Source organism: Rhinopithecus bieti, unplaced genomic scaffold, assembly GCF_001698545.2.
Source record: "Rhinopithecus bieti isolate Rb0 unplaced genomic scaffold, ASM169854v2 scaffold_8307, whole genome shotgun sequence".
In the NCBI taxonomy this organism is placed as follows: domain Eukaryota; kingdom Metazoa; phylum Chordata; class Mammalia; order Primates; family Cercopithecidae; genus Rhinopithecus; species Rhinopithecus bieti.
The window spans coordinates 1,436,625-1,458,877 of NW_016806443.1; the positions used below are offsets into that span (position 1 = coordinate 1,436,625).

Consider the following 22,253-nt stretch of genomic DNA (forward strand, 5'->3'; position numbering starts at 1 on the left):
GAATACTATAACATTTTAGTGCCTGCCTTTCTTTTCTTTTCCGTGTCTTTTTTTTCTCTCTCTCCCCTTCTTCCTTCTTCGCTTTCCCTCCCTTTCCTCCCTCCTTCCCTCCCCACACTTCCCTCCTTCCCTCACTTCCTTCCTTCCTTCCTCCCTTCCTCCCTCTCTCTTTCTCTTTCTTTCCTCTTTCTTTTTCTTTTCTTTTCTTCCTTCCTTCCTTCCTCTCTCTTTTTTCTTTCTTTCTTTTCTTTCTTTCTTTCTTTTTCTTTCTTTCCTTCCTTCCTTCCTTCCTTCCTTCCTTCCTTCCTTCTTTTCTTCTTTCTCTCCCTTCCTTCCTTCTTTTCTTCTTTCTCTCCCTTCCTTCCTTCCCATCTTAATATACAGTAAGCACTGAAATTTTTAAAATAAATGCATAAACCCATGAGCAAAAAAGAAAACAATAATTTTAGGTCTATGGTCAAAATTACAGTGTTTGAGTTAAACAACATTGAAGCTAACAGTAAGTAGCTATGCAGAGAATGTATAGACATTTACATGAGCAATGGCCCTTTCTACACTTATCAAATACAGAATAGTAATGACTCCTGGTTATACGCTGTGTAGGGGTGGGTATCATTTTGATAAGATTACTCCAAAATGTGAATAAAAACAAAAAGTCATGTAGAAGTAAAATCAAAGAAGAAAAGAGAAATCAGACTAAGAAAGTTAACAGAATTTATGGGTAGATGAGAAAGGTAGAGACTGCTATTTTCCACCGAATCTTTCAAGACTCTGAAGAGAATAACCATAATCAATATGTTTTATGTCATCAAAGTAAACCAATTTTAATTAAAATAATAAAGATCCAATGACCCATTGATTGAACAATAACCTAAGTCATAAAAATGCAAGGCCCTTTTCTGTAATTGTACTTAAGCTAGAAGCCTCTCATCTTCTATCTCCCTTAAGGCAAATCCCAAAATGCAACTCAATTACTTCCAAGCATTGCGATTTGATTCTAAATATAAGGTCTTTATAAAATTATACTTGACGGACAAATTGTAGCAAATACTCACACTAAACATGATGACATGAGATTCTCTCCAGCACGTTACATTGCCTTATTAATACATTCAAAATACTTGCTTTTAACTAGAGTTTCTGAAATTTAACTGACCTATCATTCATTCATTCATTTAGCATTTTTTGTTGTTGTTGTCATTGTTAAATGGAAGTATGTTCTCAATTGCCTGACAATTGTTACTAAGTTATATTTGATTGAATAGGTAACACAGTGAGATTTAGTAATAGTAGTATTGAATTTAAAGTGAGTAAAATCAGAGATAGAATTGAGGCCAGCTCACTGTTGTTGAAGGGGCAGAGAAAAGAGCCCTAGCTGTTAAGATCTCAGTGAAGTTCCCATGCTCTTTTGACTTAAAAATTAAGAAGCTCATTTTTTTCTTCAGGGCATCCGGAATTTATCAGAATTGTGGTAACTGGCTTCTGCTAACATGACCACATAACACTTAAGTAAAAATCAGAATGCTTGTTTATGATATAGGTCACAAATACCAACTAGCTTAGAAACAGTATCAGGTAACTAGTGAACTGGGTCTTCTCTAGGAAAATTTATGAGGTAAGCCAGGTTATAATTAGATGGTTTCTTCGTGAATGTGGAATCACAACCAGATGAGCTGGTGTAATGATTTAATGTCATCAATACTCTGCAATCCTTGTTAAGATTAAACACTGGCCAAATGAATTCACATTACCTGGTCAGAATATGTGCTTTCCTGGATAGTATAGGAGATACACTTACAGCTTCTTTTGTTTGATGTTTTCCTCCAAAATTGATTTGGACAGGAGGTTGGGAAATACTAGGTAGAAGAGGGTGATCCCTGGCGAGGGCCCTACCCTCAAGCCTGGACCCGTGGCCCAAAGTGAGAAATTTACATCCCTGTTTTCTGGCTTGAACGTTGCCTTTTTCAAAACCACCCTGGCCCACCTCACCCCCGATCCTGTACCCATAAAAATCCCAGGCTCCACTGGCAGCATGTGGCAGAGAAGGAGAGAAGAGAAGCAGCAGCTTGATGTTGGTGAGAAGCAGCTTGACTTCAGACGGCCGGCTTGATGATGGGACTGTAGAGAAAAGTTTGGCTGCCCTGAACTGCAGGGGAAGACCACCTTCCCACTCCCCTTCCTTTCCAGCTTCCCATCCTGCTAAGAGCCACTTCCATCGGCAATAAAATCCCCCATATTTACCATCTTCAATTCATTTGTGCGGCCTGATTCTTCCTGGATACTGAACAACACCTCGAAATACAGAAGGTTGTCACAATGAGCTGTTAAATACTTAAGCTGTCCCTAGACAGTAAAGCAAAAAGACTGCACTGTATCACACACCCTCTTGGGCTCCAGGGGTCGCCTGTACCCTCCAAGACTCTGCCATGGGGCCACACAGAGTTCTGCCCCTGTTGGCGCCCAGAAGCACTCACCCAGCCCCTGCACCCTCTCAGGGGTTGAGAACTGCCTGCTGAGTAAACAAGTCAGAGAACATTTGCTGTTTCAAAAGGATACACTTCAATTTGTTAGAGATATGTTCTACAAATTATAATCACAGTTCAGTTATGCCTTTCTGAAACAATAATTCTGAACATCTAAACTGTGTTTAAAATCACATTTTTTGGGAAAAACTCCGGTTATTTCTATGTCAGATAAATCTTACCCATGTTTCTGTGTTTGTGGATATCTTCATTCTTCTTCTTCTTATTTTTTGAGACTGAGTCTCTCTCTGTTGCCCAGGCTGGAGTGCAGTGGTGTGATCTCGGCTCACTGGCACCTCTGCCTCCCAGGTTCAAGTGATTCTCCTGCCTCAGCCTCCTGAGCAGCTGGGATTAGAGGTGCGCACCACCATGCCCAGCTAATTTTTATATTTTAGTAGAGATGAGGTTTCTCCATGTTGACCAGGTTTGTCCCAAACTTCTGATCTCTAATGACCCGCCTGCCTCAGCCTCCCAAAGTCCTGGGATTACAGGTGCGAGCCACTGCACCCAGCCTTTGTTCTTAAGTCTTATTAATCACAGTGGTAGTTTCCTGTTGCTGCACAGCAAATTACCCCAAATCCTAGTGGCTTGAAAATAGGACATTTATTATGCAAAAGTTTCTGTGGATCAAGAATGCTGGAGTGGCTTAGCTGAATGATGTTATCTCAGTTGTCTCATGAGGTTTCAATTGAGGTGTTGGCAAGAGCTGAAGTTTAAAAAAAAAAAAAGACTTAATTGGGACTAGGGATCTGACTCTAAGGTTTCTCATGTGGCTGTTAAGAGAAGGATTCAGTTTTTCACCATGTGGGCTACATCTTTAAAGCAAATGATGAGAGAGAGAGAGACGAAACGAAACGGAAGCCACAGTTTTCTATAACTGAATCTCAGCAGTGACACACTCTACTAGTACTTCAGTCATATTCTACTGTCACATAGACTGATCCTGGTATGATATAGGAGGTACCATGACAAGAGTGTGAAACCAGGATTCAGCAATCATTGGGAACCATTTTGGGGCCTGGATGTCACAGTTTTTCCTCTATCCACTGATGATTCATATCACTCCCACACTGAAAATGCACTCACCCTTTCCCAAGGCCCCTCGCCGCCCACCTGTGATTCCCCACAAAGCCTCACCCTATTACAGCATCGGTTCATAATCTAGAATTTCACTATATGAATCAGGACCAGTTATGATAAGTTTTCTTGGGTGCAGTTCTGTAGGTAAAGCTCCAGTACAGTTTATCATGATTTGTAGACCTGTAAACTCAAGAGATAAGTTATCTGTTCCCACACAACCAACATACGAAGGTGGGACAAGCATATGAATAACCACTATAGGTATTTCTAATGAGAAAGGAGAACAGTGGAAGTTACACAGGAGTCTTGATTCCTAGGAAGTTTTAAATTCAGTCAGGAAAAAGTTGGAAGTTTCTTGATTAGGACTCTGTCCTATATCTGCCCAGGAATTATTAATCAAAGTCAAAATTCTATGAACAGTGTGTAAAGGCTCTTTAAGACATCACTAGCAGTCTTCTCAAAATCTTTAGAGTTTACTCAGCTCCATTCATTAGGTAGTTCCAAAGCCACTCTTACATTTCAAGTTTTTATTTTGGCATCATTGCACTTTTGTGTCAAAATATGTATTTGCTGTGTATGCTTGAGTAACAAATAACACAAAACTTAGCTTCTTAAGGAATCTGGAAGTGTCTTAGCTAGTTGAGTTTGGCTTAGGGTCTCTTAAAAGGTTACAGTTGAAGTGTTTGCTAGAGTTGTAGTCTCTGAAGGCTTAACTGGGGCTGAATGATTCACTTTCAAGTTTGCTCATGTGGTTTTGCAGAAGGCTTCAGTTCTTTACAACTGAACTCACCTATAAGGTTCCTCCCAACATGACTTCCTTCAGGCTGTATGAAGAGAGACAGAGAGAAAGAAAGAGATGAAAGCTAGTCTTTTACAACCTAATCTTGGAAGTCTGTACCATCACTTCTGTTTTAAACTATTGACCACACATTCTAAATGTAGAAAAATGTGGGAGGGGATTACACAAGGTTGTGAATATCAGGTGGAGGCAGGGATCGTTGGGGACCATATTGGAAATATTGGAAGCTGGCTACTGTTCTAGAAAAAAACAGGTTTTTGTCACATGGCCTGGAAAATTTAGGCATGTGGACACATTGTAGGGCGAGTAGGACAGGGCTTGTTAGGAGAAAAGAAAAAAGGAAAGAGGAGTTCTCAGGGAAGCAAGAGACTCCTGTTAGCAGGTCTCCCGCCTCACAGATGGAATCCCAGGCCACCACACAGGAACTGAAGAGGCCCAGATCCTCCCCTCTGAAAACAGCTCAAGTTTCTCCTGTCTGCATCCCCTTCCGCTAGTGCACAGGTAGGCATTTTTCAGAGAGAGTCAGTCGGGAAGGGATGGGTTTCATCTGGGACCCGCAGTCTGGTTTTTCAGTCTTCAGGCTGCCCTAGGCTTGAAGGTGGAGTTTCACCGGACCCCCGGCTGTCTCCTGTCTCTATCTCTACCACAGCCATCATGGGTACTGTTTATCCAAATTTAGAAAGTACTAAAATACAGTGGTTAAAACATGAATCCTTTTGGGGGGAGAAAATGGCAGTTTCTTAAAAACAAACAATAATAAACTAAGTATACAATTACCATATAACCCAGCAGTCATAATCCTAGATATTTATCATAGAACAGTGAAAATGTATGTCCAGATGGAAACATTTACATGATTGTTCATAGCAAGTGTATTTGTAATAGTAAAAACTGGAAACAATCAAAATGTCCTTCAACAAATGAATGGTTAAACGAACTAGAATATCCATCCCATATAACACGAGTCATCAATAAAAAGGAACAAACTTGATACATGCAACAATTTAGATGGATCAAAGATATTATATAAAGTTTAAAAAAGTTAGTATCAGGAAGTTATATACTTTATGACCATTTATATAGCATTCTTGAAATAAAAATATCAAATAGAGAACCAATAAGTGATTTTCAGGGTTTAGAAATGGTTGGAGGATAGTGCAGTTGTGACTGTAGAAGGGTAGTATGAGGGAGAGCTTTGTGATAAGGAACAGGTCTGTATTTTAGCAGTGGTGATGGTAGTTACAAGAATCTACACACAAGATAAAATGGCATGAAACTGTACACATGCATTGCACCAATGACAACTTCCTGGTATTTATACTGTAATATGTAACATAGAACCATTGGAAGAAACTGGGTGAAGGGTGTAGGTTCCTCTCTGTACTATCTTGCAAATTCTTGTGAATATAATATTTAATTATTTTAAAATAAAAAGCATTAAAAAATGGCTCCTCAAGTCAGACAGACTGTGTTTATATCCCAGCTCTGTTACCTATTAACTGTGCAGCTGTGGATGCATTGCTTAACCATTTTATGTTAGTTTTTTAATTTGTTATGATGCTTGGTAATAAAAACAAAACAAAACAAAAACCTTTTATGCTGTTCTGCAATAGCCAGATCTGTGCACATTTATCCCCAAAGTCTAAGGAGGCTAAGAGGCCAAAGGAAGAGGCTAGCGCATCCAGTTCCTCAGAAAGAAGCATTTAATATGGATTTCCAAAGAGAAGCCCTAGTCATGGGTGACAGTGAGACAAGATGGTGGATCCCCACACCATTACCTGCCAGATCCAGGTCTTAAATACCACATACTGTTTATCTTGATTTGTATACCTGTAAACTAAAGAGATAAGTTATCTGTTCCCACATAACCAACATACAAAGATGGGATTGAAGTTGACTGATTTCCCAGGGAAAATCAAGAATGCGATGTAAATCTGCCTAAGGGTAGGATTGCTGGTCAAGGATGTTTGGTTTAAGGGCAGGATTTACCTTAACAACAGACAAAGTAGAACTCTCAGAGTCTTTCCCTGAACAGGGGTTAATAAGAGTCAAGTGGCAGATTAGTATCCAAGATGGATTTGCATTAGCCTCCACATACAATGAGGCTAGTAATAAAATAACTGGAAGTAAAAGCACAGCAGGCTTGAGAGTTTGTCTTCGTTTGCTTTCTAATTCTGAAATCTGTACAAAAAGGGAGTAGATAGGTAACGTGAAAGAAGCAGAGGGAGACAGTGAAATTCCTCCAGAACATAATTGCTAATGCCAATTGGCAATTGTGCCTTCCACCTTGGGCAGCATTCTTGAAATCTTTATTTTCTTTCTTGAGTGTAATCAGGACACAAGCCTATGATACCTAAACTCCACTCCTCCCTTCCATGGTTCTTATTCAGTGCTATTAATAATTTCATTGCGTCTTATTTTAAACCTTAAATTATAGTTTTCTTTCAAATCATCTATAGCTAACAATCTCCCTACCACCATCTTAGTTTTGTGTATAAATAGTTACTATATATTGTTCTGTTTATAAATTCTGACTAATGACACTCCTTCCTGCTCTTGGTCTTCTAATAATGATCTGGAATATAATGTTTTGATTTCCAGAATTCCCAGAGATGGAGTCATTGTATATTTTCATGTGTGACAGGAGAATGATACTAGAAGCGGGTAGTTTCCTCAAAATACTTGCTCTTAAGTAATCAGTTTCCTCATATGTAAAGTGGGAATTATAATATCTAATTTAAAGTCTTGCTATAGGGATCAACTGAGATAACTGATGTAAAGGGCATAGCACATTGCTTGGGTTGGCTCAAACATTGAAAAAATAGTAACTCAAAATCCCAGCATCTATTTCTTCCTCTGCTGATGTTTCCCTTCAGATTTGGTCATGCACATTTGCTTCCTACACCGCCTCCTGGTGGCATCCAGTGTCCACAGTTGAGCCACATTTTCTGGGTCTTTTCACCTCTCATTGGAAACCATCATCCCTGTTATTTCTTGTTCATTACTCTGTGCACATGAGATTCCACTGAGGATTGAAATCGTCTTCCATTTTGGTTTTTTTTTCAAGTATTACTTTATATTTCACAGTAACAAATTTCTGTCTATCTATCTATCTAGTCATCAACCTTGGAAGTTTTTCAATGAGTGTCTTTTTTTTTTTCCCTTACTCATGAGTCATGAGTAAGGAAATTCCATAGGGAATTGGGTTGAGAGCTAGTTTGAGGGAAATTCTCTCTATATATTGAGAGTCTCCTCTACCCTCAGGCAGCCACCTGGCATTTTTGAATGAGGATTATGCCCATCACTTCTTTTTTACTTAGACTATCCTAGGAAACTGCTCAGTTCCTCTAACAAATAGACTAAAAGGGCAAAGTTAGTATGTCGCATTACGAAACCAGACGGAAGAGTCATTTTCTTTCTCTTCTCATTTTGCGTTCAGAAAATCCATTAATTAAATATAATAAATATTTTTTCTCCCTCTCTTTCCTGAAATATTTAAATTGTAAGTCATATGTAGAAAATCAGAAGCTGCTCTAACCAAATAGTTGTCTTACAAGACAGGAGGCAATCTGCACTTCTAGCAACAATGAGGAATACATTTCCTTGAATTGTCCAGGAAGCCTATGTATACAAAATGAAATAAAAATAAATTTAATATGACAATATGCTTTCAATATACAATTGCAAACAATACAGTAAAATATACTTAACTAAAATTTTTGTCCTTATTGTCATGGAAAAATTATGATATATGCTGTTTCTCCATTTTGTGTGCTAGGTGGAGACGTAACCCCCTGCTTGCAGATACACAAATATTTTGTATGAAGGAAAAGCAAGCACAACTTAAGCGAGTGTGACTGTATACTGCAGATTTCAATGGGCGCCTTTTCCTTTGTCTAGCAGGGAAGGGTAACGTTACCCTGAAGATAGCCAAAGAGGTGGAATAGTTGCTACCTCTGTGTGTTTGGCAGGCTGCCAGCATCCCTGGCAGTGGAGCCTCTGCTAAATCTTTTTTTTCTTATCACTTTTGCTCATGTTGACTGCTGAACACAATACCTACAAACACAATCCTTTCAAAATTACACAGCCTGCAGTGCTCCTTACAATGTTTTTGGCTACCATCAACTAAATCCCCAATTTCTGCTGATTTCATATTTTAAATGACTCTTTTAAAACAATTTCTTGAATCCACTTTCCTGAAGCAGTTCTAAGGGAGGAAACATTTTCCTACTAAGAAATTCGGGTATGGCTAGGGGCCAAAGCATAAAAATCTGCTTTGCAAAGCAGTAGCCTACTGCTCTTTCCTTACACATTTAACCCATTAATGTGAATTGAGAATTTAGGCACCCATTTCCCCCTTAAATTTGTCTTACAGCCATAGGCACTAGGAAATACTGTGAAATAAAAGGTTTGAGAGTCTCAAATTAGTTCATAGAATGTGATGGTTGAGTCCAAAACTGATTTAGGAGGCCAAGGTAGGTCAGTGTTACTGATATTGGCAAGGTGGTTTCAATATTTCTTCTCATTAGCTTAGCTCATACTGTATTATAAGATAATAATGAAATATACTGGATATAATGAAAACATACTGGAGATCATCTGCTTATATAAGTACTAGTACAATGTTCTAACTTTTCCCTGACATAGAAAAAAATGCAGTTCGTAATTCATCTAGCTAGTATGATATATGAATTAACCACTATTTGCTTTTTAAATATTTATATAGTCAGATGTATCAAAGCAAATAAAGAAATTTGGAACACTAAATGGGACATGATGTAGTGAGGATTTATTTTTCTACATTCACCTTCAAATATGAGGATATTTAATATTATAATAAAATATTTTTGTCCATTTAAATATAATCTCAATATCCTATGAAGTTACAAGTCGAAAATTCAGTGAAAGCAAAATACCTTTAAATTAAAGCAAAACTACTTTAACTGAAAAACTTTGGAGAGAGAATATAATAAATGATAACGTAATAAACATAATACATTAATAGGTCTTAAAACAACAATTTGTGGAACATGGGGCAAAAAGGACATTTCTTTCTTTTTTCTGTTTTTAGAGATAAGAGTCTCTCTGCCACATAGCCTCTAGTGCAATGTGGCATGATCTTGGCTCACTGCAACCTCTGCCTCCAACTTCTGCCTTCCAGGTTCAAGGGATTCTCATTCCTTACAGGCATGTGCCATCACTCCCAGCTAACTTTTGTATTTTTAGTACAGATGGGGTTTCACCATGTTGTCCAGGCTAGTCTCGATCTCCTGGCCTCAAGTGATCTGCCCACCTTAGCCTCCCAAAGTCCTGCAATTATAGGTGTGAGCCTCTATGCTTGGCCAGAAAAGGACATTTCTTGTTTACCTATCTCTTACTATTTTCCCGAAAGAAAGCTACACTGAAATGATATTAATACATAATTCAAATGCTAAATTAAAAATCTTTTACAACAGCACACTATTGAAAGCATTTGCCCTCAATTACTTTGGTTGCACCCTCTTCAAAGGCATCAAAAAGAAAGGTTAAGCAGAAACACAACTCCAAAATATAAAAGTAATTATATTTATTAGCCAAAATAGTAAGAAAGTTAAAATAGGAATAAAACTTCTAGGGATGCTAATAAGAAATGCTTAAAAAATTAACAACAGTAAAGTAAGCTGAATATTTAGATTCTGGGTAAGAAATGGAGAGGTTTTAAAATCCCTAAAGCACACATGTGTAACAGATTACTGTAAGTGTTATTAGGTTGAGGCATTAAGAAACAATAGTTGCTAGCCCGGCACGTTGGCTCAGGCCTGTAAACCCAGCACTTTGGGAGGCTGAGGTGGGTAGATCACCTAAGGTCAGGAGTTTGAGACAGCCTGACCAATATGGTGAAACCCTATCTCTACTAAATAATTAGCCAGGAGTGGTGGCAGGTCCTAGCTACTCAGGAGGTTGAGACAGGAGAATTGCTTGAACTTAGGAGGCGGAGGTTGCAGTGAGCTGAGATCCCGCCACTGCACTCCAGCCTGGAGAAAAGAGCGAGAATCCGCTTCAAAAACAAAACAAAACAAAACAAAACAAAAACAAAAACCCAAAACAATAGTTTCTATTACTGCAAGGGAAAACGTTAGACATGCACAAAGGTTATAATCTGAAATTGGCTCAAGAATTCTTGAACCACATAATCACATCCATAGAAAGAGAGATGAGGGAAGGATTTTTGAAGGAAAACTTCCCAGTTGGGTCCCTGGGATTGCATCTCTGTTGTGGAGTGGGCTGGTTGTTTCCGGTTCCCCATCATCCGGGACTCCAGCGGTAAACTTTTCACCTCTTAAAACCAGGAAGTCTTATCCTGGCATGTTGCCCTCTTGGACCAGCCTGTTTTTAAATGGCTCCACACAGAAGATTCTACTGCAGATATCAGGGTTGGCTTCTGGAATTCATCCCCTTTCAATATCCAGGTGAAGGGGTTGCTTTCAAACTTAAACACAGGCTTGTCCTCTGTACTCACTGGCCTCTTTAGCTTTTTTAGATGTGAATTAGGCTCCAGACCAAAGCATCCCTGATCTGAAGGTAGCTCATTCCAGCTTTTTTTATACTTGCAGAGAAATCTTAGTTCAGGGTTAGGGAACTGTTTGCCATTCTTTCCTTTTTGTTAGACTCACAGCATAGCTCTCTCTAAAATAATTGCTTCCAGAATGCTGCCCATATCTGCTGTCCCCATATCTGGAGCCCTTTAGAGCTTTTGTGTGACAAAGGTTGAAGTGTGACATTACTCATATTTAGTATTTCAGTTTTTATGTGCTGCTTGAAGTCTAGCACCTCCTTTGGAACTCCACATCCATTATACGTTCATACCTTGGCCAAAATGTCCATTTTTAAATTCCTCAGGCTGCTGTCTTTTCCTGTGTTGATGGTGTTAGTGTTGCGACTGTGCTGCCACTTGGAAGCATTCTGGGAAGGTAGCCAGCTCCAAATTTACATTGGTTATAAATCAGGCAATTCATTAATGGCACAGTATAACGGAATGTTCCCAAAACGTTGCTTCCCTGAGAATTACCACTTAGTCCTATAGATGCCCCCAGAGAGCTCTCTGTTTATGGGAAGTGTTGTTTCTACAATTTAAAATCTGAGAACATTTCAGAGTATGTCAGCCACCCAAGAACTATGGCTTTCTATATGTACAAAGTGACCTATGCCCCAAAGAGATGTTATAAATAATTCTATCATTTTCAGTAGATCACGTTCTAAACACAATTGTAAACTACATGTGAATTATTTTGTAAACCTTATATGGCTATGTTGCTTTTTGTTGTTTACTCCATTTGCTTAGCATCAGATTTTATATATTTTAGCATACACTGATATCTTTCTTACATTACAAAAACACATATTATGCTACTTTAATGCAATTCTAAGTGGTACGTTAACGTAAATTTAAATTTCTGTAAAAGTAAGAGTGTACCTAAATGTATACATTTATTTATATATCAATTGAAAGAAAATCTTATCGAAACAATAGATTTACCCTGCAATTATGAAATAAGCCTTGCTCTAAAGGAAGTCTTTCTCATTGCTAACTCTAATACATTATTTGCATTATATAATAACTTGGGCCTTTTAATTTTCCTGTCTGGATAAAAAGGTAGTACTCCCTTATTTCTCAATGCAAGAACCCTTATTTCTCAATGCAAGACTCAATTGATGTGCAATTATTTAGAGTAAACAAAAACTCTAAATCGGATGCTTTTATTATCTTGTTTGCCTTACTAAATTATAGGAAGGGGTTCCACTATCATTGTCATTTTCTTCCCCATATCAACTGTGTGTTGAGTTCATGCTTCTTGGCATACCTAAGCCATTTCTTCCCATATATGATACCGTTTATTTTTAATGCCTAAAGATTCCTTATCATATTTACCCTTATTTTACTCCAGCTGGTTTGTGCAATATTGTTACTTTAAATGGTCAATTAAAAACTAACCCACTCTGGATACTATGTGTCAGATGCATTTTCTTATCATTCAGTGTTGAGCAATATATTTACTGTGATTTTAAGATTCGAGAGCCAGAAGGGAGCACCAAATCAGAGTAAAACCTTCTTAGCTACTACATTTCTTTTTAGTGCTCTCGCTGTCTCTGCCTCTATCTCTGTCTCTCTTACTTAAGTAATCTTAAGTAAATCTTATGTAAGTTGCTTGTAAGATAGACTTAAATGTTTATGTTAAACACTATAAGAAAGGCATAAATATCAGCTACTACACATACATGTTTTAACCAAATGTAAGAAACATATGCTAAAGTTTTCCTGAGGCCACATGGTTTACTGTCCTATGTCCCAGATTTCTTTTTAAACAGAAGCTAGCTTATTACTATAAAATATGACAATATGAAAAAATGGGCTTATCCCTGACCCTCTATTTTTTTCATGCTTTTCAAAACATGTCTTCCAAGATCCTTGTAATCTCTGACCACATTTTCTACTCTATTTTGTTTATTCCATTAACTTCCTCACGTTGACCTTCCTTACTGTTCCGCTAACACACTGGCTATGATGCTGCCTCAGGGCTTTGGAACTAGCTTTTCTCTTTCCATACTCCAGATGTATGCGTGACATGACCTCTCTCTCACCTTCAGCTCTTTTCAAAATGTCACCTTAGGTTCCCTATTTAAAATTGTAACTGATGCCCATCTTGTTCTCTCCATACTTCTTACCTTGCTATAATTCTACATCATTTACTTATTTGTTTGCCTTTCTCACACTAGAGTGTAAGCTTCAAGAGAGTAAGAATTTTGTCTTTTTTCCACTGATGTATCACCAAATTTTGGAAGAGTCCATGGCATAAAGTAGGCCCTTTACATATTTGTTCAATGAATAAATGTATGACTCATGGCAGAAATGATATTATTGCTTTAACTGGAAAATTATTTAATGTATTGATGTCTCCAAAAGCTTCTAAATGGCAGTTTAGATATAGCCAATTCATTAGAAGATGGGGATAGTATTGGAGGACTTTTAAAAAATATGCATTTGCATAAAAATACACTATATTGTATTTATACTTAGTATATTTTACTATAAATATACCATAAAATATACTCATTTTACTTGGATTGAGTATTCCTAGGATGGTTTTGGTGGGATGCAATAAGGTACATTGAAGTGGGGGAGACTAAAGCCATCCACTCCAGTATCCCCTGGGCCCTTTGGTGACTAGGATGGGAGAAATCCTCATGTTGTAAAAACAGTGATGCTTACATGAGAATGTGGAGTGGGTGAAGTATATCTGGGGCTGAGGGGTGGTGGTGGTTGTCATGTTTAATTATATATTTGAATCAATGTTTACATGCACTGTAAATGTAACAGAAGGCCATAAAATGTCACTTTTCAATGTATACTGACTTTACTTTCTACCCATTTATAAACTTTTATATAAATCTCTTCTTTTTAAGTTCCTTTAAGCATGTTCTTGATTTTCTTTCTCAAAGTATTTTGGAAAGGGTTGTTTTTTTAAAAATCTATTCACGGAAGATGATATAAGCACCCATGGTGATGTATGTGTGGAGACTACACGTACTATACAAGTGCTTTTTATTTTAACTATTACTATTTAGTGACAATTGTATTATGGTTTAGTTAAGCTTTACCATGTTGTTTCTAGTGTATTATCAGCCTAGGAATGCTGCTAAAAAGATGCTAAAATCATCTGAGGTTGTCCTTTCTCTTTTTAATCTATTTCCTGTTAATGTTTAAAGGGAATGGCATTGGCAGGTTTAGAATTCTTTTCATTTTTCTTTCCCATGTTTGAATAGCTACAAAATTACTAAGTCCTGTACCATCTCCTTCTCTCTCTGTCTACTTAGTTCCTACTCCAGCGATGAGAAACCAAGATCATTAGTCGATTTTCACCTTTGACTGAGCCTCATCTATTGCCTAGGAATCTTGAAACTATAAGTGGGTTGGAAAATTGATCCCTGATACAAATATATTTGATATTCTTTCTTCACATTTTCTCATTAAACATTATAGAGAAGTTCACTGATGCTGACAGAGTAGTTGATTGTGCCTGGAAGAAATATTGTGGTGGCAAGTACAAATTAGATGATGGTGGACTAGTTTGTGTTTTGCTGTTTCAGCTTCTGTGAATGACTACAGCACAATATTTTTTTTTATTAATGTGAATACATAAATCAGGTAGAAAATGACTTTAAAAGTAGTGGTTTTGGCATTGCAGCACCGTGTCAATTCAAATTAGCGTAATAGAATGACAAGACCACATAATCATTACAAGCCCTAGTCCTTCTAAAACTCAAATTTACATATTTAGAAAGCAATTATTATATTTATAAGTTATCAGTAAATTTTTGCCTACTCCTTTTCTCACTTCTGCCATAATTAACTTCACAATTGAAAATGCAACAGTTTTTTAAAATGTTGGAATTGTTGTTTGGCAAGATAGATACTTAAACTGATGACGTGTAGAAGATGGGCTTATTTGGGGGCTAGGAATAACATGAGAGCAAAGAATATGATTAAGACATGGATAATGCTTAGGAAAACACTCCGGCTGTTTTATGGTTATTTCAGATATCTCAAACATGGGAGAAAATACATTGTGTATTTTAAATACTGTTTTCTTTGGGAAAAGAAACACTTCTTTCTTTGGTTGCATATTATATAAAGGAAGGGTACCAATCCCATACAGCAAAATATCTCTTCTACGAAGGACCTAGACACACATGTTTTGTTTTATAAAATCTAGATAAGTTTTAAGAATGTTACCCAATTGCAGCATGACCTTTAAGGATCAAAATACATACCTTTTAGAAATATATCTATAGACAGATAGATAGATAGATATCATTAGATAGATCATTAGATATCTATCTATATATTAGATAAATGATATATTAGAAAAGCTTATTCTTTTTCTTCCTTTGTTAGTCTTACAATCTTTCTCTTTTAAAGTGAATTGTGTTAGGTGATATTTATTTGCACTCACTGAAACATACCCAGTTCTGAGACACTACATGGCAACTGAATATACATGCATATCTCTTATCTGTCAAGAGACTGCCATTAGAAAGTGTTAGAGACTACAAATGTATAATTTTGTTTTACTAATTATATTCAAAAGTTTAGAGGAGGGAGAGTGAATATACATTTTTAATAGACAGTAATTAAAAGGCAGACTGTTGAGGTGGGCAGATGCTGGTCAGTCTGATTCTAGCCCTTAAAGCTTACAAAAGAGTAATTAGGTTGTGATACATGCCCATGAATAAGAAACACAAGAAAATATAAGCCAATCTTCCATTTTACAAAGAAAAACTTTCCTTAATTGGCCAGTTTAATGACAAAATCTTCTAAGAGTGTAGATGATATAGGAAAATCTCTGCAAATTAATTAGTATATGGACTATATATGTTTATGGTAAAATGATATAAAACCTATTAAGTGGTTTCTAATCACATTTCATGAAACACAGTCCCTTGCATTCTTCACTTGTATCTTGAGATATCAGTAGCTTCATCTACTCTGAGTCCTCTAAAACAGTTTTCTAGAGGATAACACTCTGAAATACTGAAGTATATGAATCTGTGGGTGATATCACTGGAAAATTTATTTCACAAGTGTTGTCCCACGAAGTTAGGCCATTCCCATTCACTCATTTATTGTATAGATATATATACATGATCTCTACAAGGTAGCTACTTACTCTGATAAGGCAATCTTCAAAAGGTTTACTTGAAATTATGTCCAAGAGTTAACAATTATTAGATAATATCCCAGAAATAGTTACTAAGTTGGTGTTATATTTCTTTGACTTTTTCTTTTAAATACATATAGGTTATCTCTACAATTACTCTAAGCTATAATTGATGGATTCTTCCCTAAGTATGGTGATCAAAATAAAATAATTCAGAGCACACCTAGTAAAAGGACTAAATTTCTCACTTCTCACTTCTAAGTAATATTTATGTAACAAAAGTACTTCTCTTCTAGTTGAGTGTATACACTAAATTTTTATATTTTTATATTTTGGTCAAATTAGAGGGTAATGATATTGCTGACCTTTCTGGAGTGTAAAAGGTTTAAATTGACATAATGTGATTAGTTCAGTGCCTTGTACATAATTAGGACTTGAACATAGCAAATAAATGGTGACGTTTGTATTTATAAAAAGAATCACCAATTTTATATTGTTTTTTCTTTACTATTCTTAAAAGTTCTGTTAAAAGATGTACACATAAATAATTCAGCCACACATAATGACAGGCTTTATGGATAAATGTATCATTTTATATTATTATAAGTCAGATCACAGTGAATTTAAAAAATAAAAAAATCATGATGCTGGTGTGCATCAATTAACATACATTTGCCAAATTTTAAAGTTTTATTTCAAATGTATTTATAAATGGAAATTGTATCTATAACTGTTTTAATTTTGGTTTACATGTTGTGTATGGAATTTTTTTCTATTCCTACCTTGCATACACAATGGTGGGTCTTAGTTTTCACACAAGTTAGATTGTAGAAATCCATTCCTAAGTTAGGAGTTGAGAACTTAAGTTATAGAAGCAAAATGATTGAAGATATTCTCTTCCATAATCTACTCAATCCACATTATTATCAAAATAGTGGTGTGTATAATGAAAAATTACAAAATATAGTACAGTAAGTTCTCACTAATGTTTTCAGCAAGTTCTTGGAAACTACGACTTTAGTGGTCCTCAAATAATGTTGTTTTATTTAACGTTGTTTTCTTACAATGTTGACGATTTTTAAAAATTGGGTGTCATCATACATTGTTTCACTTAAAGTCACCATTTCCAAGAACTATGGAAGAATTTAAATAAGGATTTACGGTACTATAGAAATTAAACACAAAGGGATAAGAAATAGATATTCATGTTCAAAACTATGCCTGGAAAAAGACTCAAGTTTAATTAGTGGACAGAAAAGTGAAAAACAACATTTTTTTGAACATTGTAGAGCAGGCTTTCTCAGCATGTTTGTAGGCTTGACATATTGCTGACACTTATTTTTAAGGCAACTTTCATCTCAAAATTTATTACTTTCTTTTTTATTGATATTGATAAATTCTTAGCTTAATTCTGTGGATTGGTAATAAAGCACAGTCTTCATTTCTGCCATTAATTATGTAATAATATGTGCCATTAATTATGTATGTGTTTCTTCATTTGTCAAATTCATATTGGACTTCTACCAGGTACCCTGGCACATGCCAGGCACTGGAATAGGCATTAGTAATTCCAGCAGAAATAAGCTGTAGTTCCTGCACTCAGACTAGTAAGAGGAGGCGGACATTTAAACTGATAAATTCCATTCTACATTCTATAGTCTTAAAAATGCTGTAATAGAAGTATGAATGGATGTAAGTACAAGGGAGGAAGTGGTCACCTGTGGGTCACTAAGAGCACAGGGATACTAGTCACTTATAGGTGCCAGGAGATAGTATTAATTCCTATGATGAGATACACATCTGGAGATGAAGGCCGGGGCAGAATCTTGGAGGACATTTGTACCATGCCAAAACTTTAGAAGGTTTATCTTAATAAGCAACTCAGAACCATTGAAAGATTTGGATCAGGGAAACACTCTTACAGGTATGTGAGCTTTAGTTCTTTAATCTGTAAAATAAAGGAGGTTAACTTGATATTTTCTGTCCCTTTTTTTCCCAAAATTTTGTGATTTATCAGTCAAATTGGGTCATTATTCTGTTGAACAGTAAGGGAGAGGGAAGAGACTGAATGAGAAATTTAGATGTGTTGACTGCTTAAGCCAGCCACCAAGTAACATTGTCATCCAAACAACACTTCACTGCTATGTGGAGTAGCCTGGAAGTGAAGAGATGAAGTGATGTGAGTAGTTCATTTTCATTCTTCTATTTCAAACAACTATTTTAGAAGAATCTGTTCTCTGTGAAAGAGCACTTAGTGAGCTTTTGGAGTGTGATGATGGTATTTACTTTTTATTCACGCTTGGTAGCTTTATTAAAAATAAAGATGACAATGAGTCTGTAAAATTGATCATAGTCCACCTCCAAATTTTGGCCTATAATTTGTGATTTTAGGTGCTGAAGATAGAGTAGTACATGTGAAATACGTGGTCTCTACTAGAATTTATATTTTTCTTGGGGTGTATAAAGGTGAACAAGCAGTAATATGAACACAAATAACATTCATCAGTTAGGTCTCTTACAGGGAAGATACATTTAACAAATAAAAGTACAAAACCTTGATTTACATTTGAATTTCAGTTAATGAGTAAATTATACTAAAAACATAATAAAAGTATTTTACTTGGAAACCGTAGGTGTTCATAATTCAGATGGCTTAACAAAATTAGGTAATTTTAGGCATGGTTTTTAATAAAATTTTCTCCTTTAAGAAAAAAATTATTTATAAAAAGAATGTTCAAAGCCAGAGCATCTTTTTTGGGTGATGTTTCAACATTTGAGGTTAAGCCTATGTTATAATTATGGCCTTTGTATATTTTTTTTGTCCACTAAGATTACTCTATAATATTCCCATAATTACTCCTCTGTTTACATGGGAGTAGGAATGCTCCCTGAAATACCCAGGACTTTCTGAAAACTCAGAAAAATCATTTTAGAAAATCTGGGCTTATCACTATTCAGAAATATATTTTGTAATATACTTTGAAACATAGCAGCATTTTGAAGTATTATTTATGGCTGTTAGTTTATACCTACAGTCTTGCTCATTTTATAATCGAAACTCATCTAGTCTTTATATTGTTCTCTAAATGGAGATTGACTTGGATTCTTTACTAATTCATCTAATGTCATTAATGATTGCCCCTTTCTATTCTGAAGCATCTTATTGACCTTTTCGAGTATGGCCATAATGCTTGTTTCTTGTTAATGGTTGGATCTTCTATCAGAAAACAGTGATTAACATAGATCTATATGGTTGATCATGGTCTAAACACTAAAGTTTTGTTGGTAATTTTTAATGATTTGTCCCATGAAGTGTAGCTTAGACCTCAGCAGTGGAGACCAGTAGAGAGACTTTATTTCCTTATATTTACCTTTCCAGTCCATGCAGTGTGAAAAGAACCCAATACTAAAAGGAAGAAACCTTGCTAGATTAGATTCATCTGAGAAAATCTATAAACTAATATACATTTAGTACATGATTAATGAGTAATTAATTGATTTCACCTTAAAAGAGTTTAAAATCTGACCCGTAAGACTAGCAGATGTGCATCGGGGAGTGCTCACAAAAGAAGATGAGAGGAAAGACAAGTAGTATGGTAGAAGAGTCAGAGTTTCAGGGAAAGAAAAGGAAAATATTGCTAGATAAACAGCACAAAATAGTCAAATAAGATTTTTAAAAAATCAGTGGTTTAACTAAAGTGCAGAAATGTTTGATTACCCAGTCTGGTAGAAGTAAAAATTTATGTTATAGGTGTTTTAAAAGAAAACTTGAGCAAAACTAAATTCAGAAGAGTTTAATGGAACAACGAACGATTCACAAATCAGGCAGCCTCCCGAACCAGAGTGGGCTCAGAGACCCCAGCACAGTCACGGGGTAGAAGTAGATCTTCTACCCCGTAGCAAAAGGAAAAGTGAGTTACAGAAATTGGAAGTTAGGTACAGAAACAGCCAGATTGGTTGTAGCTTGACGTTTGCCTTATTTGAACATGATTCTACCAGTTGGCCACATTTATTTAGCCAAAACTTGGTGATTGACACAAGAGGAGGCTACAGTCTGTTTACAATTCCATTTAGGTTATAGCTCACGATGTACTGAGAAATCTTTAAGCTGAACTTAAAACATGTAACGAGGCAGCTTTAGGCTGAACTTCATTTAACAGTGTTGAGGGGAGATTGTATGGAACTGAAAATATAGACAATGTAGGATGTTTGAAATAAAAGAGATTACGTAAATGTTAAACAATGATTTGTTTAAACTTTTGCAGTAGGTGCAATAGCTTTCTTTGGTTAAAAATAGATGGCAAAGCCAGGCATAGTGACTCATACTTTGGGAGGCCAGGGTGGGCGGATCACCTGAGGTCAGGAGTTCAAGAGCAACTTGGGCAACATAGTGAAACCCTGTCTCTACTAAAAATACAAAAGTTAGCCAGGCATGCTGCCAGACACCTGTAATCCCAGCTACTCAGGAGGCTGAGGCAGGAGAATCACTTGAACCCAGGAGGTGGAGGTCACAAGGAGCCGAGATCACACCACTGCGCTCTAGCCTGGGCAACAAGAGTGAAACTCCACCTCAAAAAAAAAAAAAAAAAAAGACGGTAACACTCAATAAGTATAAACAACCGAAAGAGTTGTTATAACTGTGTGTTCTATAGCAAGTCTAAAAGAAACAGCAGGCAAGCCTTGGAAATATAGGATATACATATTCTTCTAATGGAGAGTAATAAAGGGATTACCATAACAAATATTTTGAAATATGGAGAGAGTAGATAAAAGAAGTAACACCATGTGGCTGATGTCTTTTGGTAACTTTTGCTTTTGAGAAAATAAAAGTGGGATTTTGTCTGATGGAGGAGAAGGATAGATATAGGCCTATTGGAGAATTCATCAGAAAAGCAATACAGAAATGAATAAAGGAATATCAATTGCTAATGAAACTCTGGTTGAAATTAGATGTCAAAATTTACAGCAGGGCAGTTCTTCTGCCTTTTGCCAGTAACATTAACACCAATCAAAAATGGTGGTAGGAAAGATTCAGGATCAACTATTAGCAACCCAGAAACGATTGGGAATGGTGATGGTGCTAAAGGAGGGGGAAAAACGTCCTTAGGAAGGCAGTTAGTGAAGACAATAATGATGCAACTAAACTGAATATTTGTCTGGGCAGTGAGTAAAGTACAGTCAGAATCAAGCTAAAGAAGTAAGCGATATATAGATATTCATGTGGATAAAGTAGAAATGTATTAGGTAATGAGAAGGGGATTAAAATCACATAAGAAATTTATAGATTTTGGAAATGGAGAAATACTGAGTGATAAGTGCTGTTATGAAGTCAGGCAGTGTAGTAAGCAAGCTAAAGAAACTGAGTTTCAGGGTGTCACATGGGTTGGCAACACTGGTTTCATGGTGTCAGTAACAATGGATAATAAGAAAAATTCTATTGTAAATGCTGGGGTCAGGAGAAGATAGGCTGATTTGGATTTCTTAAATCATTATTTGTAGGCGAAATGTTTTCTACAAAGTGCAACCTAAAGCAGTTTGCCTTATAGCAAAATATTGCCTAAGCTTTAGCTATTAAGTTATATTTTGCATGCTGAGTAATGTTTAATAAATCAGATTTCAGTAAAATACTATAACCACAGGGATGTGATTCATATGCATGTTTCAGAAATAGGAGGATTGAACAGAAATATAAAAGGACTGCCCATGGTCATAAATTAGAAATTACATCCAGGAACTTTTATTGGATACATTTGCAGTGTGATTCTGAAGAGAAGTCCAGTCATTGTGATACTCTCATCCGTATTTTATACTGAACTTCATCATAGAGCTTAAGTCATCATTCCAAAACTGACTAGTTCAGTAGTTATTCAAACTGTTTCAGCACATTTAATAGCTCCATTCCTATCTCAAAATGTCCATAACCCTTGCAAGAATTGGTGGTCAGGTAATCACTACAGGTAATTTTACTTTTTGTTCATGCTTCAGAAACTGTTCATTCTGTTGACCTTGGTGGTCCTTTTCCTTCGAATTGTATTCTTGCCTTTCTGCCCTTTCTCACTGGAGTTGATATGAAACACTGTTCCCCTGGTGAGTATGTCTTCCCTTCCCTCCCCTCCCCTCCCCTCTCCTCCCCTCCCCTCCCCTTCTCCACGAAAC

The 22,253-nt window shown here is 36.3% G+C and overlaps 1 protein-coding gene across 1 annotated transcript in view; it reads left to right on the forward strand.

The window, feature by feature from the left end:
• CTNNA3 (catenin alpha 3) overlaps positions 1-22,253 on the forward strand; it is a 1,693,405-nt gene that overhangs the window by 1,433,725 nt on the left and 237,427 nt on the right. The window lies entirely within an intron of this gene.